Source organism: Perissodus microlepis, chromosome 12 (assembly GCF_051167445.1).
Source record: "Perissodus microlepis isolate ML-2025 ecotype Zambia chromosome 12, ASM5116744v1, whole genome shotgun sequence".
In the NCBI taxonomy this organism is placed as follows: domain Eukaryota; kingdom Metazoa; phylum Chordata; class Actinopteri; order Cichliformes; family Cichlidae; genus Perissodus; species Perissodus microlepis.
In genome coordinates, this window is record NC_140472.1 from 1,666,459 (window position 1) to 1,692,753 (window position 26,295).

The following is a 26,295-nucleotide window of genomic DNA, read 5'->3' on the forward strand; positions in this document are numbered from 1 at the left end:
TGTTTCCAACACGAGCCCAGTACATGAAGTCCTAATATCAACTCTGTTATCTCAGAAATGTTTTTTCTTCACTAGAATCTTTATCTCTGAAGGTGAATCGTGTTGTGGTCATGAAGCAGCAGATGGTCATTTATTGGAGATGGATTTGTGCGCCGTAGGGCTGTAAACCTACGACAGTGTGCTGTCCTGGCCACAGATGTTCAGAGCTCTTTGGGGAAGCGTAAAGAGATGAAGTCCATTTAAAAAAGAAAGAGCTGCACACTTCATCACTCACACGTCCATCTCCATCAGTTGGAAGTTAACTGTTTAAAAGCCAAATTCATGCAAATCTCTTGAATTCGTGCGGCAGTGACATTTGATTTGATTCTGGGAATAACCGAGCGTGTCAGAGATGAACCTCGGGCCAAAAACGCTGAGTGTGTTTGAATTAATAGAAGGTGATTCTGTCTTGAACAGGGAGCCACGGAAGTATTACTGGGAATAATATTTTCATGTGTAAGGATCCCGGCTGCTGCATTTGAATGTCCTGAACTAGTTCTACTGAAAGTCCAGTGCAGTGTTACAATAATCTCACCTGCTTGTCATGAATGCCAGGTCAGAGTCAGGTTTTTTAACTTGATATATTTTTCAAGTAATAGAAAGGAGGTCTGGTGGCCTTTTTAATATGATCATCAAAACTTGAATCACAGAAATGGAAGTTAAATCTGATCAAATTTAGACAAATGAGAAATCTCTGTCTCGTCTCCAAGTTTCGACACATCTGCAGTTAATGTCAGTGCAGCTCATTGTGAACAGAGGTTAGAAGATCAGAGTAGAATGTAGCTTTGTATCATCTACATAAGAGCAGCAGGATACATTATGACTCTTCATATTATTACCAAAATACTAGATAAAGGTTGAAGAGTAGTAGACCAAGGACAGACCCTTGAGGAACCCCTGACTGAAGCCTGTGCAGATCTAAAGTTATCGATCGAAATATTAAAAGTTCGACCCTTTAGCTGTGATGTAATCCAACCAGGAAGCTGACCTGTTAAAGCGACTCATGAAGTCTTTGAATTAAAATGAAAGGGATCAAATAAAACCACGACTGTGAGTCACTGCTGGTCTTCAGGTCCTCGGTGACTTTAGTAAGAGCTGTTTCTGAAACCTTATTGGTCCTTATCATTACAGACTGTGAGAAGTTCTTCATGCAGCTGTTTGTAAATGTGTTTTTTCCCAAATATTGAGCTGAGAAAGACAGTTTAGAAATATCTGTAAATACTCATGGCTCCGGAGTAGTGGAGTGATTACGGCACATTTGAGAGAAACAGAGCTGCGTGGATGGGATCTAGATTTGTAGGTTAGCAGGTATGTGGACTCACAGCAGTAGTTTGATAAGAATGTGAAGCAGTGCTGGATAAACTAGAACAGCACACATGACCTCTAACACTAGAACATTTGTTGTGGAAGAAAGAAGCAAATTCATGACATTTATTTATTGAAAGGATTTTGGTGAATGTGGTTTTGGAGCGATTAAGTCGTGTAAAGATGGATAAAAATAAACGACTGAATTAGACTCGTTATTGTTAATCAGCTGGAAGCTGATTGGGTGATGGGCCATTTCTATAGGTTTCAAAATGAATTTGTAGTTTATGTATATTTTCCATTTTAAACATAGTTAATTTCGTGTTTTGAGCTCTGCCTCCAGTCGCCCCTGTGCTGACCTGGTCCTCATTCTTCTCTGACCCCCTCCCCTTCAGTGACCAATGGCTTATCAGTGTCCTTTGGTGATGGTCTGTGGTTTCGTGGTTAATCATTACCAGGTGGGGACGAGACTTTCTCTTCTCAACTTTGTCCCTGAGCAGTTGGACTGACTGGATCTGTACACACAGTTTCCCACTCAGTCCTGTAACTGTTCTACTCAAACTAGAAACAAAGCAAAATAATGTAATATATGTATTTCATGTCCATCGTAGTGCATGTGGACTGGTGGTCTATAAAGAAAAAGAGGCCATGAAATAGTTTAAGAACATTTATTTCTTTTTGCATTTATCAGACTGGACCTGGTTGACTGCGAGCAAAAATTGATACATTTAGTTTGTTTATTGGTTTTGTTCCTTCAGTTATTATATTGAAATTCATTCCCATAAATTGGTATGACAAATAAATACTTTACAAAGTCACTCTGTGTTTACTCATATGGAATATTGCAGGGTTTTTACCTCACGTTTGTTAATGAATCAGTGACCTCTGCAGTGGTGCACATTACAAATGATGAAGGTAAAACGTCGACATGACATGTAGGGCGGTTTTATGATATTTATAATATTCTAATAGTTGTTGCTTTGGCTCAGCTGTTGGAGGAAAGTCCTGCGTGCAGTCCTTTCACTTCGTTGTTCTCATTGTTCGCTCTGATGTGCTAAAATATTTGCAAACAGTTACAGTGTAACAGTGAAATGAACGGTCATAGAACAGCAGAATACTGTGTGTTTACATTTGCTGCGGCCTTTATCTTCCTGGTGCTGCTGCCCATGCACGGGGAGTTTGGGAGCTGGTCATCAGTAGTTTGGTATCAAGGGCTGTTAGCAAATGAGAAGACGTGGAATACATTTCTGGAGTTGTCATCTGACAAAATAAACTCTTTACACGACGTCAAAGCTGCTTTTCATCTTTCTGTTTTACTGATAGAGTCACTACACAAAAAGTGTCACGAGTTAAAGGCTCTGAGGGAGCTGCAGACCAGCGCTGTGTTGCTGTTTCGGAGGATGAGATGTGAGAACTTCAAAGCCGATGCAAGAGATGTGCCAAAGCAGCTGACCTGTAATGTAAACGTGCCTCGTGAATGCGACACTGCACAGCACACACCATAAGGGGGCAGTAGATCCCTGCTGGACCCCCATGTGACGTATGATCCCACGTGCCACCTGGACCCAGTGAACTCAACACCCATATGGAAGTACTTGGCCTGTGCCCAGCACATGCTTCTCCTTTGTCCTCACATAACTGGGCTAACTGCATATGGCTGTGTCCAGAAGTCATTCAGGATCACCAGGTTTTGATTTTCCTGCGTGCTACAAAGCAGAGCAGTCAAACACTTGCCCTGCTTCAGATGCCGCCTCTTTATTCCCTTCAGCTCACATAAAGTGGATTTCACCGTTGGCGGGGCTCTGCTGCTGCCCTCTGTGCTTTCTCGTCGTTTTAGCCTTTAATAATTTACGTTGAGCCTAGATTTCTTCGCTGTGCCTTTTTTCTTCCTTCGCTTGATGCGAGTTGCGTTGGCGTTGGACTGCAGGTCAGCCTGCGGAGTGTTTCCAGGTCAGGGAGAAGTGGGTCACGCAGTTCCCAGTGTCAGTGCCTGTAACTTCACAGTGTATGATGACAAAGCCTGACACCACAGGGATAAACAAGCACAGTTTGTGTGGCCCTGATATAAGTAGCAAACCGTGTCCATCCGCCGCGTGCAGGCCTCTGTAAATAGTCCTCTTTACTCACAGTTGCAGAGAACCTGCGCTGACATTTCATTTACTCATTTATTTGTACATTAATCCCTCATTGAATGCCAGCACAGTTTACCTGGAGCTTTAGAACTGCAGCAGGCGCTTAGTGGCTCCAGTTTATAGAAGACGAGTGTTTTCTGCTGCAGCCGAATCCCAGATAAGAGGATTTCTTTAAAAAGGTCGACATTTAGATTTATTCTCTCTACGTTCATCTTCAGTTGTTTTTGTGCTCAGGTCAACGTATTTAACTTTTCAGTTCTTTCTTTCATAACATATCGTAATATTTTAAACACGGATATGTGCACAGAGTTTATGTTCCCTGATAATACACAGATATGTACGCAAAATGGATCTGTGGCCCTCTGCTGCTTAGTAAACCAGTAAAGAAGTGACCCAGGCTGCTCCTCAATGCCCCCCCAACACTTTCCCACTGTAAAACAAACACACACACACACACACACACACACACACACACACACACACACACACACACACACACACACACACACACACACACACACACTTTGGGGGTCTACTCTGTCTGGAAAAACATCAGTGTGTTTGAAATTTCCCAGCATGTTAACATAACCTTACAGGGCAGTTACAGCACGATTATTCCCACATGCCTGCGTCTCCTCCAGTGACATATGGAAATAAGGCTCAACCCTTAAAAAAGTGTATATATTTAATCATATTTAAGGTGATTATAAACTGAAGTCATAATATATTTGGGTGCTGGTTGTGTAATTACAAAAGGCTGCTATTGAAGCCCCCACAGCAGCCATGTCCGTCCTGTCCCTGACAGGCTCGCTTCCAGCCTTGGAATTCCTGGAATGTCGTGAAGTATGACTGACTTTGTAGCTCGTTGTATTTCCAGCCTGGCTAAAGGAAAACGAGGCAACATTAACAAACAGGAGCAGAAGTATCGCTGAGGCTTTCAGTTAGTAATGGAAAACTCGGGTTGTGGAATTCAGCATCTGGATCGTGGTGGGAGGACCGCTTTAGGCAACACTCCGAGCCCCCTGCCTACGCTGTGACTGCCCGCACTGAGGGAACAGTCGCCGCAACATAACAGTAATGCTAAATCCTCGATGTTCACACAGAGCCAGGATTCAGGGAATCACCAAACAATCACATGAAGCCTGGAAAAAAGAAAAACATGCTTTTAGTCGTTGTCAGTGATGCATCAGTCACACGATACAGTGACACCAATAATAAACAAATGATACGATCATACAGGGAGCGGCTATAATTCTTCCTTTCAATGACATGTTGTAGTCTACGATATATTAATGTTCTTAGATTATCCCATGTCCGAGTCTTTGCTCGTGTCACTGCTCATGTATGGAAAACCAAGTTTCAGTAAAATTCCTTCTTCCTCACTTTTCTGAGCATTTATTCTCTGATTTTAAGAATTCTCCCCTTACATGTGAGCACGATTAAAACCCAGTGTTTGTACTCGCAGGTGCTGGGACTGTGACAGGCCCACTGTGGGGAAAACAGTCTTAAAATCTTGTCTGTTTGTGTTTCTTTTGTTATGCGTCTTTTCAGACTGTGATCCATTTGTAGAATGAAAGCATTGCTCAGAGGCCGGGAACAAACCTTAGAGAAATCGCTTGCTCCCTGTGATCAACTTACATTTTGAATTTAATTGCCATAAAAAAGACAAAAAAGTAGTTTTGTAGATGCATTTGACTTTGATTTTCCCTTAACCCCCCCCATCAAACTTCTGTTCATATCAGAACTTTTCTGCTTCAGTGAGACACCCTGATATTATGCATAAATATATATGTATGATATGTATGCATAAAAAAAGAATCTAGTAATGTTAAGAAGTTATTATAGTGATAATAACTGATTCATTACTGCAGTAAGTCTTATAGTAGATGTTGTAATAACACACGGTGGATTTCTGTGACCAGAATTACTGTGATAAAAGTCAAAATGTGATATTGTGACAGTCCTTTTGTTAGAGATGTGCTGTTGTGTGGTGACAGTAATTGTACACTAACGGCTGCACAACAACAGTGGATAACAACGCATGCAAACAGCCATGTGACGTGCTCGTTGTGCAGACGGTGCAGTGTACATGTGGACATTCTTAATCCTGGCTTGGTATGCTTTCAGAATTGCACAACAATTTAAACTAAGTGATGCACTACACAAGTAATATGTGCATGAAGTTCTAGAACAAAGGTGTATGTGTTGTGTATACTGACTTCATCTGCCAAGGCAGCATTTGAAGAATTTGCTGCTGGGATCCATCCACACAGATAGTTTCAGGATTTATTAGTCCGGCTAATAAAAGGTTCTGAAATCGCATGTTTAAAATGACCGTACTCATCATTAGAGTCCTTGTTGCTCTGAATAGTTCTTATGAACAGAGGGCTGCTGGGTAATCAGCAGCTCAGGGTGTGTCGTGTCTCCGTTTAGCCAAAGAGCTCGTTCCTGTCATTACTGTGGAAGCGTCACAGCTGGATGTTATTTAAACCTGGGTGAAAATCATGACAAATCGTGGCTCTACACACTGCCAGCTGTTAACAATAAACTGGTATATGTTTGAAAAGGTGTTCACAGGGCAGGGTCAGTGATGGTTATTTAAAATAAATCTTATGTAGAGATGCACGCAGAGCTTCTGTGTGTGCATTCCAGTACATCCATTACTCCCATGTTACTGGGAGTTAAAGTAGCATCTGCTGCTGCTTTGGCAATCTCAGACTTCATGTGTGTCACAATTATTTCTGTGAACAATTATATTGCACAACATGAGCTCCCCTCCACAGGAGCCCTGCCCCGGTCACATTCATGGCTTTATTAACTGATCAGTTCCTTCGTTTGATGAACCCACCTTCTCTTCTGTCTTTTTCTTGGAGGCCTTCTACAAAAAAGCTTCTTCTTTAAACCCAGTCGTGGTGTTTGGGTAACGGGGTGTTTGAACCGCAGTCTGCATTCATTGATCAGTGAGTTATTCTGCTGCAAACCCACCGACAGCAATGAATGTTTATTGCAGCCTTAAGAGTGAGCTCCTCCAGGGGTGCAGCTCCTCTGATGAGGTCTGTGCAGGAGACTCGATGGTGATCGGCTTGATCCAGAGTCCGTGTGCAGATGTGCAGACTGTTGTTTTCTTTCTTAAATGTTGCAGTTAATAAGAGCAGAACTAAAATGCATCATGGTAGAAAATCCAGAGTCATTTGTGCTGTGGTGTCCCTCAAGGTACAGTCAACGGTCGATGGTTTTCAGTCAGAGCTCAAACTCACCGACAGCGTTGAATGTTCCCCACGGGCACCAGAGAGTGACTGTTTTACAAATACAACATTTTAATATGTGTTGAGTTGTAAAGTTGTACGAACCTGCAAATATGACTGTCACGATACTTCGAACTTGATACTAATATTCAGTAAAATACTTGATACATGATGACATTTTTATTATCACAGACGGGGAAATGACAAACTTAAGAGATCATTTTCAAAATATAGATTAGAGTAACACTTGTCTGTCCAGATCTATTGAGCCACAGCTTTGTCATCATATTTTCATCCTGATCAAATACAGTCGCTCGCTGTTTCTGTCTGGTCCTCCGCAGCATTTTCTCTGTTTCAGTCGTGGACTTGAAGAGATGAATAACATTTTTAGACATGAATAGCTGTGAATTAACGCCGCCTTCAACTGAATAAGCTGAATTTATCTGAGTAAATGTAGCTTTTTTGACTGTTAATGTTACAGAGTGTCAGTCTTTCAGATTGTTTTGCTAATAGTCAGCAGAATACTTGAGAAGCTAGTTGCAATGTGTCAGCAAAATTAGCGTGTGTGCTGTTTCTTTGGTTAACTCTATCAACAAACATTGAGTTTATTAGCATTGCTTTCTTTTAAATGTTACTATATGCTAGCATTGCAGAAACGATAGCCATGAAGTTAGCTACTGTACTGTACTTCATTAGCCTGTGGTTGCTAGCTGAGTAGGTAAAATCATTGATAACAGATCTTCTGGGGAAACATTGTTTACCTGGCGTGATATCGTTAGCTCAACAGACGGTGTATGTGAGGTCGTAGCTACTGCTAGCTCTGTAGATAATATTAGCTAATGAGTGAACAATTTCTAGCTAAATAAAAAGGCTGGAGTATCTGGTTAGTACAAAGCTTATAGCTAACAAAATTAGAATATGCGGCTTATCTAATCCCATTTAGGTCTTTGACAGACCTGACCTCACTGCAGTAGTTTCTTACAGTGGGCAGTTCTGCATTTATCTGATATTTATTTGTTTCAGCCTCGGATGATCCTGGAGACATTTTGTGGTTTATTTTCGTGCTATTTTGGCTGTGCTAAATGACTATAACTCGTATTTGCCAGGTAGAAACCTGGCCTCGCACTTGGTGTCGCACTGAGACTGCAACGCCCTGCGATGTCCCAGCAGCCAGAGGTTTGATCCTGGGACGTACACCTCCTGCCACAGCTCTGCACTGCTGCTGATGGATGAAATCCTGCAGCAAACTGTGGCCATGACAAACCTGCACGGGACTCACTCAGTGGGTTATGTGGACACAGAGCAACTGCGTTTGTGTTAACAGGTCAAAAAATGAATCCGTTTAAATCTGCAGGGTGCTGCTCTGCTGCGAGCCCCTCTCATCAGCAGTGTTACTTTTGCACGGACAGAAAGAGCAGAGCTGGCAGCAGCGCCGGAAGCTTCCATGCAAAGACCAGTCTGTGCATTTGCTCCACCTCAGCTGGAGTCCCTCTTTAAAGGGTTAATATTGTAATAATATATGAAAATCAATGTTGCTGCCAACTGACCTATCTCAGGAATCATATACTACTTATTGAAATTATTTTAGTTTTAATAATAAAACATCAGCAGCTGTACGGGTGTGTAAGCATGCTGTTCTTTAAAGGGTTAAAATCCCAAAAGTTTGATTAAAGATGAGTCGTTTTTAAAAAACTGATGTTTTCACAGCTTTTTTGGGGAAGTTACCATTTTGTGGTCACGAGTGTCAGATGTCCTTTTTAATCTGACGTTAGATTAATTGCTGCGATCATACAGCAGTTTAAGGGAAGGTGTCTGTCGAAGAGCTCGAATTAAACTACCTCAAACTCCTCTGAGCAGCTGGATAGTTACTGTCTGCTTATCGCAGCTCTTTAATGATACATGCAGTACATGTTAAATTATTACCTGTCGGGTAGTAAAGAGCTTTTGAAAAATCCATATTTGTCTCACACAGACGCACGTTTTCCCTAAAACTGCTCTAACGTCAGGTGTGCCAGTCGTTTCTGTGTTGTGTGGTTATAAAGGTGAGAAATATTAACTTTGAAGGTAATTTCCCACAAAAACGACAAGCTGTGCTGTTTCACAAGCCTTGGTGTCTGTCAGTGTGCGCTGCTGTGTTTGTCTTGGCCTGCGTGGAGCGCCTCCATGCCAAAGCACGTTACCACCCTTGTTGGCGTGCAACCTCGAGTGACGGTGACGAGAAGCCGGCAGGAGCGAGGAGAGGCGGTGATGCAAAGGTTGTGGTTTCCTTTAATAGCCCCGCAGACACGATGAGCGCCATCGTCTTCGTTTTCACTAAACTACCGAGAAAACTGGAGTGTCTGCGCCGAGCCGGCGCTGCTGTCACGTTCAGCCTGAAGCAGAAAAGAACAAAAAAGGAAGCCGGGGTAAAAAATCTGACAAGTTGCAACTGAAAAGACAAAAGATAAGAGTCAGTCGGGCTGGTGGAAGGAGGCGAATGAGCGTGATCAGAGAATGCTGCCGTGCCCCACAGCTGAAACTAGTGCACTGCAGTGTTGAGCTAGTTAGAAATTACTGTTCCCTTTACCCTGCGCTGAACCTCAGCTACTGCTCTGGGAGTGCGCCTTCCTGTGTTCGCCTCTTTGAGGTTGGAAAATCATGCAGTCATGTTTTATTAATGCTCTCTGTGTCTGTCTCGCGCTCCGTCTTTCTCTCCCGTTTTGACTGCTTCCCCACAAAAGTGAAGAAGAGATTTGGAACGGCGTGTTTTATTTGTTCTGCATCCTCTTTTCGCGTTGAATCGAGCCGCTTTATGTAGGTTGAGGTTTTGATTTGGAGGGGAACTGAAACCGGTTAGCGAGGTCGGGAATATATGATGCAACTCATTGTGCAGAGATTTGTTGCAGTTGTGCAGGATTAGTGTTGAGATGGTGGATGTGCACATTCTCCTGCTTTCTGCATAATGAATGATCACTTTGGGAAGAGAGGCACGATTCACTCTCTCCCACTTTGACACAGTTCACTGACCGTGGACGAGACATCACTGGAATTGAGTGTTGTCGCCCAAAATCATCGGAAACCTGGAATTCTGAAGATTATTTGTCCATCAAAATTAAATAAAAGGACCAACGTGGCGTCACTCTGATAAATAGATAAATACTTGTCTTTATTGGACCGTAGCTTGTGAGTCACTTGGTATTCCCACGTGAATTTATGAGCCGTGCTCAGGCAGACGAAACGGTTTCTTTTCACTGAATAAATTCTCCCTCGTCTACCTAATTTCCTGCAGTGTGTTTGCTCTCAGACGAGGTGGGAAGTAATAATTTTTCAGGCCCCTTGGCTCTGGCTTCAATGGCTTCCCCTCCTTGGCATTTGGACTTTTTGGCTGCGAGCCCGAGATGCACAAAAGCTTTCCCCCACTCGACTCCCACTTCCTGTGTGTTAAGGGGCTACGCATCCACGCCATCACCTCAAACCGATGACTTATTGAACAGTTTTAGGTGTGGTTGCACTTCCTTTTTTCCCTTTGAATAACACTCCTACTGGCGTGGGTATTATCATAACAGAAAAAGTTTGCATAACTGACAAACTTTAAAAAGGTTTAGGGTGTAAAAATAGCCGAGGGCGAGCATGAGAGGCTGACGGGGCCAGAGGGAAGAGTGCAACAGTGTGACTGAACCAGTGTGAACCCTGCGTCGTCAGCACATTCCTGGGGTTGGACAATGAGAAGCACACTGTGTACTGAGTGGCGCTGCCTGCATAGCTGGCTGCTGTGCAGCCAGGAGTACGTGCTGCCTGAAGTGAGGCCAATGCAACACAGATGCACAAAATTCTGCAAAATGCTCGATGAGCTGGGGAAAAGTGACCAGGGTAACTGTGGCACTGTCACTTTGGTACCGTTAACCCTGCTGAAAAAGTCCGATGACCTAAACCATAGGTGTCAAACTCTGGCCCGCGGGCCAAATTTGGCCCGCAGCCTAATTACATTTGTCCCGCGAAGCCACACCAAATTACTATTAGAGCTGGCCTACTGGTATTATACAGCTAATATATATATTATTTAGTATTAAGCTTTGCTTGTTCCATAATCAGTTTTCCAGCAAAACTTATTTGAGTCCATAAGAAAAGATTCATCCTTATATCTGGAGGAAGATTTTTTTTTCAGTAAATATTAACGTTAGCCCGCGACTTTGTTCCAGTTTTGAATTTTGGCCCACTGTGTATTTGAGTTTGACACCCCTGACATAAACACTTGCTTAAATTGAAAAACGTGGTCTCTGTGGAAATCTGTTCTTAGAGCAGAACAACAGGCCGTGATTTTTATTGGACTGGGACTTGTTCGATTTAAGGTAACTGATCCTGGATTAGAGGCTGAATGATTCCAAACTCCTGGAAACTCACAGTATAAAATCTTCTTGTGCCCTTTTCACAAATGCTGCAGGGACCCATAAAACCGAACGTATTTAGGAAATGTGTAGTATCGGTTCCTGCCGCTGACCATCCAAAACTGTCCTAACATGTGCGCGTTTCCTCTGACAGTACAAATGTTATGCACCTAGTGTAACTGTAGCCACAGTTAACCCAACACTCCCAGCACAGCTCCAGTGCTTGTTCAAAAATAGGCTACTCAGGCTGGGAGCCTGCCAGCATATGCTCTCACACACTTTCCCATTCCATCAAGCCTCTTGACAATGATCATTATACAGTCCACTGGCGCTGTGAGACATCTCCTAATGGAAGAGCACGAGGAGATTAAATCGCTAAAATCACTTGGGCTGCGAATGATCCTCTTGGTGGGCAAACTCAATCAAACCCAACAAATATGCCTTAATTGCTGTGTCAGTCGCAAAATAGGCTTAAAGTCAGATTGGACGTTTTAATATCTGCTCGATTAAGAAGTTTTATAATGAGATGCTGCAGTGCAGCGGGGTCACTCTGTACCACATTTAGCTGTCACGCGTTTCCAAAATGAGCTGTAATGCTGGCTTCATGTCGTGCATTCGGGATGATGTCACTGGATTGCTCTTATATTGAAAACTGACGGTTCAAGTTGCTTTGATTGGTAAGAAAAATGAGCAAATGACATTTTAAACATTATTTTTGGTATTAATTTGTCTGCTGGCAGCATCGCTTTCAAAACACAGGTGCGCAGACGATGCCAGAGAATCTGTGTACAGCGTCTTATTAATGCATTTGGTTTTCGAATATTACATTTAACATGTTTGGGACGTCACAGTTAAGTTCAGTTTGAGTAGGTCAGATCATAGTCGTCTCTGCACTACAGTATACCAACATCTACAAGCATTAATCTGATTAATCTAAACTTTGTTATGTTGTTTTGGAAAAATGCAAACGTGTCGAGGTGGTGAGACACTCTGCAACCTCGACTCTAGAAAAGCACACAAAGATGTCGTCATTTTGCATAATATTTAAACGTTATGATCGTCTGTGACAAAGGTTGGTGCTGCGTCTCAAAGCTCTGGGCTCGGCCGACTTCAAGGTTCAGTGTTTGTCTACAAGTACAGGTTCTCAAAATATTTTCTGTGCATATTTCTGAGGATCTAGCAGACGTTTACAGTCGTTCAAAAGCATACTTGCTGAACTTGCAGCGTCCATGCCAGGCCCGCTCCAGTGCAGGGACTTCCTCAGGCGGAGTGCCAAGCCTTTCCAGAAACTCCCTGCCTCCACGTGCCATGGATCATCTCGTCAAGGCTCCAGGGGTTTCAGCGCCTATTCCTGCTGCCAGTCCCTTCCTCGGCATTAACCCGTGACTCTTTCTTACCTCTCCCCTCCATCTCCTTGTCAGTTCCTCGTTGCAGCAGGCTTGCATCCTCCCCTTTTCCCTGCTGATTGGCGTGCTTCTGTTTTCCCTCTCTCTGCCTCTGCACCTTTGAACCCGGCGTCGATGCACTTGATCGCGTCACGTCAGTCTGGCTGCGGCTGACTTATCCACTTCTGCAGCACGCCTGAGAGAACTGCACTGTATGTCACACTGCTCTCTCTTCTCCAAAGCTTTGTCGGCTCATTTCGGTCGTGAGCACCGAGGCTGATGAATATGTATCTGCGGCTCCTTCTCGCAGCAGTTTTGAGGATCTCTAACAAAGCGGGATGAGAGAGCCCTTTGTGGCTGTCTGCTGGATTTAACCGTGACATTTCTCTGTTGCCTGCTGCCACTTTTTATCTTCGACAGACTCTATTCCCAGGTCGCGCTCGCGCCCCCCTTTGAACGCTGCCATTGTCAAATCTCAGACCCGCAATCCGCATTTCAGCTATGATGTATATCGTTATTAGCGACATACAGTCTCTTTGAGCCTTAGTTGAGTCAGAAATGTTTCACTAACAACACTGAAAGAAACCCAAAAAGCTCACTTATGGTACATAATCCATGTTTTTTAATATGTGGAGTCGCCGCAGTGCAGTGGCGGGAACTCGAGGATCAGCGTTTCCTCTGCACTCCAATTCGCTGCAGTAAATCGCAGCGAGCGGTGAACCAGGCCGTCGCCATCTTCGTCATTGTCATCGTCGTCATCTTAAACCACCTTCTGCACCCACCCCACCCACAAACAACGGCTCAGAGCGAAAATTGTGATTTCATATTTGTGTTATCAGTGGGAGGCAGCAGGGGAATGACCTGGACGCTGCTCAACCTTTACTCCCGCCCGTGCCGCCTTACAGCCAGGCGCTGGATGGAGCTCGCCCCGTGAGCAGAGCTGCTGTCGGACGCAGTGAAACGCCTCGTTGTCACACCAGTGATGAGGGCGTTTGTCTTTACTCTGCCGTCCCTCTTTCCTGCACCACCCTGTCCTCCATTTTTAGCGCCGTTCTTCCTAAGCTAAACCGAGCCACCGCGCTGCGTCTGTACTTTGTCTTCATTTTATTTCTATGAAGCCACGTTACCCAAACATCACAAAGCATTGCGCCCCTTCCCAGCAGGGGATTGTGGGGACACTGTGCCCTTAATGCGCTGCTCTGCGCTTTGTGCTCTGTTGACCCGATCAGCTCCGCCTAAGCCTGAGTTAAGCTCATCTTTTTTGTCCTACTGTATTTATGAAAGACGGGCGAGCGTCGAGCAGATATCGACGTTCGTCGGACACTGCGGTATAACTCGGGGACGCCTGAGTTGGAACGCCGCAGAGGTCGGCGTCGGCTGATCCTCTGCGGTTTGACGGCAGAGTTGCCGAGGCCGCTGCTTTTCGGGTAGTCGCTCGGGGACTTAACCCTCCTCATTTGGCACCTTCCCCCTCTCCCTGTGTCTCGCTCTCTCTAGCAGAGGAAAATCTCTGCTGAATTTGTGTCTCCTTTCAGATTTCTAAGAGGCGTTAAACCTTTCTGGATTAAAGAAGCTAATCTGACAGGCAGAAGATTGTATTAGCCTGAGTGTTGGCAGAGCTTTTAATTTCTCCTCTCCTTTCATCCCCCCCATCCCGACTGCCTCTCCTGCTGACCTGCTAGATGGTATTATTGTGTTTTTCCTTTTGAATTACAGCAAAAACATCCACATCTTCCCGCTAGTCACGCTCCTCTTTTCGTCTCGCACGCTCTCTATCCCACTCCTTCCATATCTCGCCTTCCTACCTCTCTTTCTCTCCGGCTCTTCCAGCAGTGACAGCATACTTGCGTGAACCCATGATTTATCATTTGCTAATCCGTGCTGATTATGGAGCTTTCCACGCGGCCCTTATCTGTTGCTGAGCTCGCTTTTCACTCCGTAGCTGCCAATTATCTTTGAGGCAGCCTGCAAACAGACCTGTCTCTGTCAGCCAGCTGCACAAGCGCCACTGAGGCCTCTTACTCTGTATACACAAGTGTGTGAGCACCGGAGCGCTACCGACAGCCTCCCTGGGTACATGTACTTTTGGTCCGAGTGCTTATTGAAATGTCAGTACTGAAAAAGCTCAATAAGGTCTCGCCGAGCCCCACTGCAGAGGGGAGGGACGGGAAGATTGGAAAAGTAACCTCCATCGTGCACACTCAAAGTTTGCGTGTTAGTGTATCAGCATCAAGGTCAGGAGGGATTCGTGCGAGCTGCCGCCTACGCAGTCAGGATGGGAGAGCTGGGACGGCGATGCCTCGTCGTGACTCGCCCAACACTTCCTCTAGCTGAGCGGCGGCACGGCCAGCGTTGGCATTTGACAGCACGAGGTCATCGAGGGGAGTGAGGCCTTGCCCGCGGGGAGGGTATGCAGATCACGGCGGCGCTCAGCTGACGCGGCGTCCAACCGTCAGCGTAATGGGAAGTGACATGCACATCAGAGCAATGTGGGTCAGAGCTCCAGACGACCAGCCCACGGCCTGTATCTGCTCTGCCTGTCTAATCTGCTGCAGCTCGACCAGACGAGGCTCTCTAATCGACCTTGATATTCAGTGAGCACGCATTACCATCTCCCCTTGTGCTTCAAACACACTCACGCACACACGAAGGGACCATCTGAGACTTTTAAAAGAGTCAAATGTAGCGGGGTGCCGTGGTACGACGATAATTAATTGTCAGGGAGGAAGGAAACGAGCAAGCGCGGCACGCTTGGCCTCGGGCTCTGCAGCCGTGCGCGGCAGGCCACTTTGAGTCTGTTTGGACTCCACGATGTTCACGAACTCACCGAACGTGCGTTTATCGCACGTCTCTGCTGCTGTTCCTTTGATGTGTTTAATCTCCACTTTTAAAATATTTATCTGAGAGGCGGGATTCAAATGCCGGGGCCTGCAGTTTTTCTGCAGTGCGATGTGGACTGAGCTGTGTGTTTTCCTCCAGTGGCTGAAAATGGGTCGAATGGACACACAGCTTAACAGGATTCCCATGACATGGTTGGCGTCTGAAGGGAGGAAGAGGAAGGGAAAGGAAAGGCCAGGGGGGGGGCGTCAGTAGGAAGCAGCGGTGTGGGGAGGGAAAATAGCAAACTTTTTTGTGAGTGTTTGCTGAGCACCTGTGTACAGAAAACAACTCCATCCTAGCTGGAGGGTAATGACACATGTGTTGGGGGGGGCTTGAAGTGTTTTGACATTTTCTGCTCAAACAGGATTTTTTCTAAGCAGAGGGAAAAGGCCCAGAGGAGTTCAGCCTGCACAAATCTGCCTCTGCCTCATCAAAGGCTGTAATTTCCTGTTCATTTCGGGCCCCCTTCCCCCAACCCCGAGCTCTCGTCTGCTAATCCCACCTCTGCAAAATGCCCCCACTGTCCCCCCCAATCCCGGGGCCCTCCTGCTGGTGTCCTGCCTGCCTACGCTTCAGCCTGCTCCGCTCCGGGCTGGGGTCTGGGGAGGCTATACGCTTTGTGTCAGCAGGCTTGTGGCAGAGCGTCAACAAATCCTCATTGTCCCGCGCGGGAGTGGTGACAGAGGAGGTGGATGGGAGGGGTGGAGGAGGCATCGCTGTCTGGTTTCTATTCAAAGCCACATATACACACATGTGTGTATGTATATCGCACACACGGGCCTGCGAGGGCACAGAGGGGTTTACACAGCTCCAAGCTTGGGACCAAAGTCCATCCAGAGCACAGGTCGCACTTACACAACCGCTGCCTTCCTGAACTGATCAGCCAATCAACAAGTGATAACCGGACCCGAAGCACCAAGAATCCTAAAAACACAAAGAATCCCTCGAGTTCACGTTATCAGTGTGTCAGCACAGGACTCTGTAACATGCGATCCTGTAACAGTCAACAAAGTCCTCGCATGCAGACAAAACCCTTGTGTGTTAGCAGCTGCATGTGGGCCGAAGAGTGTAGTTTCCACTCAGAGCTTGTGTTGATTGGAGGCTACAGAGTGTACAACATCAGCTACCGGTGGTGAGGGCTGAGATGTGTATCTGGCTAACAAGACTCTACATGTAGAGGCATTTCGCAGAACGGCTCTGTGCTCGTCCACTTCTGTATTTGAAATTAATCTTTTCCAGACCGCGACTGTTTTGTTGTCACCGTCGGTTTTAGCCCTAAAGCGATTATACTCGTCTGTAACAGCTGCTTTTTCTTTGTCATCACCAGCCCAGACTTTATTTTAGCGTGTGTATGTGCGAGCTGTTTGTGCTGGTGTTAAGCCCGTGTGATGGCTGTGGATGTGTTTTCCTGCAGCAGCCATGATGCACATCTGTGATCTGGGGAGATGTTTTTGTCAGTTGTTGCTACCCCTCACGCACATAGCTTTTTTTTTTTTTTTTTTTTTGCAGTGGATTAAAAGCTTTGGACAAAAGCAGACCGGGACAAAAAAAAAAAAAACTGGGACGGCCTGCATTTCCTGTTACCAAATGCATTCCAAAACCAGCGACCCCCACGCCAGCCGGCGGGGGAAACCAACGAAAAAGGGAATAGAAAAAAACTGCCTGTGTGAAATCGCAGTTTCTCTTATCCTTCCTCTTTTGTCAGCATCTATATTAAACCACCTCCTACATTTACTCTTCCTTTGCTGCCTTTCTTAACTTATTGACATTTTGAATTGGACAGCGTCAGTATTTCTTCTACACAAAGAGAACATTTTAACTGTGACAGCACGGCAAATTATTTTTAGCTCATTCAACTGATGCATCCTCTGCCTGCTGAATGAGCAAAGCATTCTGGGGGTTTCTCAAAGCGGGAGAATTGCAAGGTGAGCACGCCGAGAGGCGGTCATGAAGCAAAGCGTGGACACCCCCTTAACCCCGACCACTCTAACCCTCGTGCTAAAGCCGGGGTGTCACCTCCCTTCCCCTCACGGAGCAGCAGCTGGCTGACCCGTCCCTCCACTGCAGCCTCTAATGGCTGACCTGCCCTGTCTGGCCGGCCTCTGCTTGCTTTTGTGCGCCGTCTGCCTCAGTTCGTCCCCACTGAAACACTGCTGACGAGCCCCGTATTCCCACAGAGCAAGCTGAGGTGAAGAAAAAAGAATATCCAGACAGACAGACACGCAGACGCTTCACAATTTGCACACTTTGTCCCGCACACACAATCCCTCTGCCCCCCCTAACACACACACACACACACAGCCTCTGTCTGCTTTCACACAGTTTTGGACGAACCGTACCGAGCACCAGGTAAAGAGTGCTGCTTTAGCTGGAAATGAAAACATTTCTTTGTCTTTTTTTTTACTAGTTTAACAGTTGTTTAAATAAAATAGCAGCTGTTAGTTTGAGTGAGATTTTGAATGGACTCGTGCTCTAATTTGAAAGTACAGCAGAAAGAGTGAAAACATGCTTGAATCCGTCACGCTGGAATTGAAAAAGACAGACGAACAGTTCAAATACTTACGTCAAGTGCGACCAAAAGTTCAGCGGCAGCGTGAAACTGTGGCGACGTTAGGAGGGAAAAATCAAACACGAGAGCAAAAAGCTTCCATATGTGAGGAGAAAGCTCATTTAGGCTGGCTGAGAATTCACTGCTGAAATGAGTTGAACGGGTTCCTCTCGCTCATGTCTGCCTGTCTCTCCCACACACACACACACACACACACACACTCCTGACACGCAGTCTTTCAGCGTGATCTCTCTGCCTCTAGTGGGAACTCAGCCAGTAGTTTGCAAATACAAGTGCCTTACAAATCTCTCCCCCTCTCTCGCCCTCCCTACCTCCCGTTCCTTCCGTGCTTTTACACAGATAAACAAGCGCATGCATTCCCACATGCATGCACCCCCACTTCCTTCACACACACACACACGCACACACAAGTCTGGCGACGACACAAGTTATTGAACTGCTCCACATTTTCTTGCATGCACTATATATGAGGCGGTTGACGGACAGCAGCACATAGTCATGTGTGCAGCCAGGGCTGCTGCGATTGGCTGGAGGCCTGGGAGCTGAGGGGGGGAGGCGGAGGATGGCTGCGATTGGTCCGAGCTCAGACCATTGAAAGCAGAAGATTTTCTCTATTGAATGGCTGCTGCTCTGGGTGGAGCCTGAGTGACGCTGCTTGGGGAAGAAACCTGCATCCGGAGAGTTTTGTGCCTTTATTGGAGTGTTAACAGCTGTGGATGAATGCTGTGGAAGTGTGTGTGCCACAGCTGGGACACTCAAACAAGGTGGTTTTGGACAGAAAAGCCACGTCTGAAATGATTAATCAAATATTAGATAGCGCTCAGTTTCATTCACATGTTTTCTTTTGCATTAGTAAGCTTTCTAAACATGCATCTCATTCATTTTACCATATTTGAAAATGTGCTTTTACTTATTTGTTTTTACTGATCAAAGAAGGAAACAAATCTGCCACATTAACGATTGGCTTTGGTCAACGCAATGTTAAGAATACATCGTTGATCGATAATGCTGGGGCTGCACCTGTATGTCTAATATCAGAAACGGTCAGCATTGACTTGGATTTTATTGATATGGTTTTTACACGGCTCGAGGTTCTGTGCTGAAGAGCTGAAAGTCATCACATTAAAGAGGGTTTGTTTCTTTAAGTGGGTTCAAATAGAACAAAAACACAAATACAGGAAAAAGATGAGTATCAACACTTTTGTTATTATTATTCCAGGTCAGTGCACATCAAAGTAATAATATTTATCTGGCTGTCTTTCATTTACAGATGCAATGCTGCTGTAGTTTTGAACCCTGACAAAAACAACAGAAGGAGGTCATGACGTATGATATTAATGAGCCCGATAATCCAGTGGCTCCCACATAAACAGGAAGATTAGGAGTTGTAAAGCCACCAGTCTCAAATGTGCGTGGTTATGTTGTAGTGTAGGTAGCTGTAGTGAGCGATCATGTGGAATGGCACTGTGCTCTAGTGCGGCATTTATCAAACTGGCGGCTGCAGACTTATCAACATATGCGTCCTGCCGCCTTCAGATGGCTGCAGGGATTTTCTGAGCTGCACAAGTTTTTAATGCACCATAACCAGCTGTGGTCATCACATACTCCAGAAATCACTGGGTGATGAATTCATACTGATTTACTAGCATTCCTGCTTTGAGAACATCGAAAGTTTTGATGACAACTTACAAACATCTTTTGGCAGAGGCATGTTTTCTAGCATTAGGTAATTTACAGATTAAGCTTTATTCTGTTATTTCTGCTCCAACTGTTCAACTGAGATCATCAGAGTGGAAGCAAAGTCACGTTGTCCCAGAACCACAATATCTGTTTTCTCACAAGCACCAATTAAGATGACCTTCATTTGAATTACTCTGCACCTGTTTGTGCCTCTCCCCTCACCTGCACGCCGTGCTTGGAGCATCAGAGCGTCACACACGTGGCTACATCCAATTTCAGGAATATCCTAAACTGTTACAGTGCTGCGTGTACTGGTCTTTGACTAAACGCTAGCACAGCAGGAATCCATCCATTCCACTTATCCTTATCAGAGTCTCCACAGTAGGAATTTAAAAAGCAATGTAGGTAACAAAGGTGTAAAACTATGTAGTGTTTCGGAATTGCATTCAAACTCTTTAGAACGTGAATGTAAATGGACGAGTTCTTATATCGACCTTTTCTACTATGTCTGAGCACTCAAAGCGCTTTACATCACTGCACGTGTTTTGTAACATCTGTCAGTGTTAGTGGAAAAACTTACCCCAAGCAGACATATTGAAACTGGGGGTTTGTATCCTATGTGTGATTTTTGATCATAGGTAACGAAGCAAAAATGTCTCATAAAACCTTGTCATCCTGTGGATGAACTCCAGTTCTACTATTTTGGACTGCGCTCTACACACACACACACACACACACACACACACACACACACACACACACACACACACACACATACATACATACATATATACATATATATATATATATATATATATATATATATATATATATAATATATTATATTCGTCCCAGTGGTAAGTGACTCCCAGGAACAACAGCAGAGATCTCTGTCCAGAAGAGCGCAGTCCTGGGAACAGCTAAGATACTGCGCAGGACCCTCAAGCTCCCAGGCCTCTGGTAGGACCCGAGCTTGAATTATAGAGCACCCGCAGGGGCGAGATGGGAATTTTCTTTTTAAATTTATATAATGTGTGTGTGTATAAATATAGTTGCTTTAGTAAACCAGCCTTATAAACACTGAAGCACGCAGCATGAAAGACAGCGGGCCTTTCTTAAACTCTTTCTGAAGCTGGATGTTGTGTCCAGATGCTTTGTGGCTGTTTTGACTTTTTAAATCAGGAATGATTTCGCTCGAACAAACGTGCCAGATACACAAACTCTTATCAAGGTTTTGCTGTTACTCAGAGTGAGAAGGACATTGGTTTGAGTGGCAGATTCATTTGTTGTTGTAACGAACTCAGTTCTTTCATTGTTTTCACCATTTCTTTCTTTCTTTTCTTTTTTTTGGCTGACTACATTTTTACAGCTGGAGCAGAGTTTTTAAAGTTGTTCTTTTTTGTGGATGTTTGCGTAAATTAAAATTTCACCAGACATTTAAAACCATGCTATGCACTTATTATGGATTGAAAAGGATTGGGATGAGTTCATTGCCAAAATGCTCGCTGTCGTGGAGGTGGTTAAGGAAGATCTGGAGTTTATTTAGCCTGAGCTGGTATTTGCCCATACAGCACTTGGTATCCTGAGGTTTTTGAGAAAATGTGAGTTTATGCAAGAAGGAACAGAGCTCGGTTTGTTACGGAGCTGGATTTCCTGAAAGCAGTTTCTTTGAAGGACACGACAGATTTCTCCGTTTGTCTCTCCTGGTGACTCTGTGGTTTCGGTCTTTGGCACATTTGTGTGGCTGTGTTTCACCATCTGATGGATGTTGTTCTGTGACGTGAAGCTTGGTGATTGGTGTGTTTTCTGAATCTTGCTTTGGCCACACAGAAGGCAGAAGACAAGAGGAGAGTGTTTGACTGTCTAAGTTTGGGTTTGGGCAGGCTGTACTGATGTTGGGAAAGGTCAGATCCTTATTTAGGCACAGGTGGGTCGTATTGGGGTCTTCAATGTTCCAGCTAGCTGAAGTAAGTTTGCCACTATCCATCCATCCATCCATCCATTTGCTTCCGCTTATCCTTTTCAGGGTCGCGGGGGGCCTGGAGCCTATCCCAGCTGTCATAGGGCGAGAGGCGGGGTACACCCTGGACAGGTCGCCAGTCTGTCGCAGGGCCAACACACAGGGACAGACAACCATTCACACTCACATTCACTCGCACATTCACACCTAGTGGCAATTTGGATTATCCAATTAACCTATCCCCACAAGCTGCATGTCTTTGGACGGTGGGAGGAAGCCGGAGTACCCGGAGGGAACCCACGCAAACACGGGGAGAACATGCAAACTCCACAAAGAAAGACCCCGGCCTGATGGTGGAATTGACCTCAGGACCTTCTTGCTGTGCGGCAACAGTGCTAACCACCGTGCCCAAGTTTGCCACTATTTCACCCAAAGCAAAGAAAGCATCTCTGAGGTAGCCGTCACATTAACTTGTCCAAACTCTTCCTTTTAGCGTCTGCTCTGTGTGTTTGTGGCTCATTTTGATTTCTCTTATATTTTTAAATCTTAGCTGGTAGATCTGTTTGTATTATTTCTTCCACTTTATTTTTAGTTCATTTAGTTGACGTTTGAGTTTATGTTTAGAGTGAGGACACCACATCCCTCAGCCTTGTCGCTGGATTCAGTTCCCCTCCTTTTGTTTACTTTGGTAAACGGCCCTGCTGACGTTCATGTTTGTTCGTGGTTATTTATTCATTTTTTCCATTTAGCAGACTCTATAGGTATATTTTATGAAATGCATTTTTGCATCGATGTGTCCTCGCTCTCGTAGCAAAGCAAGTGTGCGTGTGTGTGCGTGTGTTTTCGCCTTCCCCATGAGTGATGACGGCATACCGAGGCCTGGAGCGCAGCCAAGTGCTTTCATTCACACATGATTAGATCACTGTGACCTGGATAACACGCAGAGCTCCATACTTGGCAACACGCTGCTGCATAAGCCTTTTGTTTGGCTTTAACAAAATACCTCCCCGGCTTCACTCGCCTCCCAGTCACACCCGAGTGATATTAAAGCGTCAGGACGACAGAGTCGATCCACCGATCCACTTCCCTGTCATCTAAATAACGTGCGTGCCGTTTCCTCACCTGAGCTGCGTCCTTACCCGGCCGTACGTAGACCCCAGAGATTTTGTTTTTACTTGGGTCATGTTACGTTTGACTGCAGTGAGGGAGTCACAAAACACAGCTTTGTTGTCATTCTTGTGTCTTGTTGTTTTGTTGTTGGCTTGATGCTGTCTGGAGATGTCAGGATGCGTCACTGTCTTAGAAGTTTTTGAAGACAACTCCGTTGGAAAAATGAAAGCGTCTCGAATAGAGCTGCCACAAACCAATATTGTGATAGTCGACTAGTCACCGATTATTTTTGCGATTAGTCGACTAATCAGATCATCATCCATTGGACGTAAAACTACAGCTTATTGCACCAGCAGCATCTGCTCTTATATAACTATCATTAGCTTACAGCTTTAAGTATTTAAGGTCTGTGCTAACTAAAAATAAAGACAAGATGATAGTTTATTAAATTTTAATGAGATTTGCAGATTGTTTCGGTGAAGTTTAATAAACTCCTTGCTATCTAAAATATAACAGGACACCGGAGTATATTCTCGAGCATCTCACACTTCTGATAATCAGCTGTCTGCTTGACGTTTATTCAGCTGTGTAAAAACTATAACTTTAATCTCAGCCAAACCGATTTACTCAGGAACCAATAAAATACTAAAAAAAGCCGAACAATAACATTGTTAAGTTATCAAAGTGACTTATATATCATGTTTAACCTGAGTAGCGAAAGACGGCAGTGGGTTTGAAAACGATTTGCCGGGAGTCCGGTGTTCTCACGGCTCTAGTGACCCTTGACCTCCCGGCTAGCTATCGAGCTAGTGGGTAACAGACGTCTCCGAAAACGTCGGAGCGATTCTGAAAGTATGTGGTGTCTTGATAAACTGAGCAGATATTTGAGGTTTACACAGCTACATTCTCACCTGAAAATATGTTAAACGTTTATTTTGTGACCCAGAAAGAATAATAAGAGTAATATTAAAACTAACCAGCTGCCGCCATTGTTGGAAACTGAGCTGGGCTGTGCTATAAAGCTGTAAGCTAATAATAGTTATATAAGAGCAGATGCTGCTGGTGCAATAAGCTGTACGTGTTACGTCCATGATCTGACTAGTCGACTGTCACAATAATGGTTTGTGGCAGCCCTAATAGACAGATATAGATATATAGATAGATATTGTTGTCATTGATAAGTTGTTAGTCGTTAGTGCTCAAGTGTGCAGTTTCACAGCATCAAGGTAGTGCTGGTGAAAACTCATCCTGAGACTTCACGATGGGACTTCAGTGAGTGATGGTTCACGTGTTCTGTGCTGTCCATGGCTCTAAGATACAACGTTTCTTCCATTCAGACCAAAGTGTGCTGCTCTCTTCACTGAGTAGGAAGAGGCAGAGCTAGGGATGGGTATCGAAAACCGGTTCTTGTTGAGAACCGGTTCCCACTGTTTCAATTCCTTGGAATTGTTTTCCATTTTTGGAAACGATTCCCTTCTCGATTCCAGTCACCCCGAATGACGTCACCACGTTGCGGAGCATCATTTACCTGGCAGGAAACACGGCGGCTCAAACGCTCAAAAGTTTGGTTATACTTTACGAGAACGGATGACAACAGGGCAACTTGCAATACTTGCAAAGCAGATATTTCATTTAAGGGAGGAAACACTACGAATATGCAAAAGCATTTGCTCACAAAACACGCGATGACCTTAAATGAATGTCGTAATTTTAATTCCGCTCCGGACTCGTGAATCTCAACCCAGCAGCAGCGGTAACGTTTGCACGTCCTCTCCCGTTAACGCGGCAGGTAAATAATCAACAACAGTGCATATTATGTTAGCGCGATCTGCCTTATTACAAAACCTGCCATCACTGTGCATTTAGTGACCATGATGAGAGAGACAGACAGAGTCTGGCTCAGATGCTGGCAGTTCTCGCTGCAGTCTACCGGTAGCGTCTCCTTTCAGGCCAGGATAGACGAATGTCACCGAGCAGTGACTCAGTTTGTGGTCAAAGGCTTGCACCCATTTGCCACAGCAGATGATTTTCAGTAAGTGAATGTGTTTAATTGTAGGCAGGGACATTACTGGATATTCTTGTGTAATTGCTACAGAATAATTTATGTTATACTTTGTTATTGCTACAGAAGAATATTTATTTTATTATTTTACATTTACTATTTTTTTTTCCCGGGGACCCTGTGACGCCCCATTGAAGAGCCGTAGGCTGGATCTCTTAAGATCTCACTGTTGGGTTTGTAAGGCCATGTTACTGCTAAATTTCTATCTTGTTCAAAGAGAAGATATAAAACAAAGTTCTAAGCTAATCGACCTTAGTGTTCTCCTTTTTTAAAAAAAGAATCGATAAAGAATCGAATCGTTAAACAGAATCGAAACTGGAATCGGAATCGTGAAAATCTTATCAATACCCATCCCTAGGCAGAGGACAGTTAGTGCACAGTCTGTAGGTTTGTGAATGGAGTAATACTCTTTTCTATGAAATTAACAACTTTCTGGTAATTTCACAGTTGGAATAGCCTTGAATTCAAAAACACGTGCATGGCTTTAAGAGGAAAGCTTTTATTCAGAGCATCAGTACGAGCCAGAATATCCTTCAGCTGTGCTAACAGGCTGGATAAGCCTTTAACACGAACACGTCAGGTTGGGTTAAAAGATGTGCTGCTACAATACAGTCGAGACATGCGCTGAAAATGTATTCAAAAATACTTAAATCTTTAAGTTTTATGAGTGTTTGTTTTCATTAATAGCTGATATTTACATTTGTGATAAACTTGATGTTTAATAGAAATGTTTCTTTTTTCAAAACTGATTGCAAAGTGATTTTAAAGCTTTGAGTGGTGTGGATATTCAAACTGTTGTCCTGCACTCACGTAGAGAGTCGGGAAGTTACAGCGTACCACGAGGACAGACACGTGGACGCTTTAAAAAATATTTTCTTCTGTTTATCTTTCAGAATTTAACATATCATAGTAATGATCATTTAATACATTATAATAGTTGCTCTGCTCATTTTGGCAAATGCCATTTAACATAGTAGAGACACAACAGAGAGACGTGCGGCGCTTTGCGGACGAGCTATTTCAGCCGCTCCTTTGATCGTCACCTTCAGTCTGAAACGGTGGAAGTGTGTCGTCATGACAGCGTCTCTTATCTTTTCATTCTTTCTTTGCTTCAGTTTCCAGTGTTTGTGCTAAGCTAGCTTAACAACATCCTGCTGAAAGTTTTAAAGTTATGCTAATGGTATGAAAACTGCAATTTCACAGTGATGTTTTCCTTTTTTATACGTGACATCGGCTCAGTTTGCATCTCCTCCTTTAGCAGTCGACACTACGCCTTCACATTAGCATGTTTTTCTGTATCGAACACGGCATCTTTTTAAGGGATCAGTTAATTACCCTGCCGGGCCTGTCTCTGAAACACCTCTTTGTTGTGCTAATACGCTCTCTATGATAGCATCGCCATCCTTAACCTTCTCCATGTGTACAGATAACCCAGAGGGGGTGGAGTGGTATATGTAGGGTGCTGGGAGTTGGGTGGTGGGGGTCGGAGGGGCGTCGTTGCAGCACGTCCTCCAGCTGTGCCTGTGCGATGACAAGCCCGTCCTCTGCCAGACTAAACAGAACA

At 44.6% G+C, this 26,295-nt stretch overlaps 1 protein-coding gene and 1 long non-coding RNA gene across 2 annotated transcripts in view; one reads left to right on the top strand and one right to left on the bottom strand.

Annotated features, from left to right (window-relative positions):
- Nucleotides 1-26,295, top strand: part of nr6a1a (nuclear receptor subfamily 6, group A, member 1a) — a 114,265-nt gene that overhangs the window by 28,678 nt on the left and 59,292 nt on the right. The window lies entirely within an intron of this gene.
- On the bottom strand, nt 6,883-18,399 carry LOC146375566 (uncharacterized). The gene is made up of 2 exons (XR_014801817.1): nt 17,914-18,399; nt 6,883-9,093 (listed from the first exon to the last, which is right to left on the bottom strand). It is a non-coding gene; the product is annotated as an uncharacterized LOC146375566 (long non-coding RNA).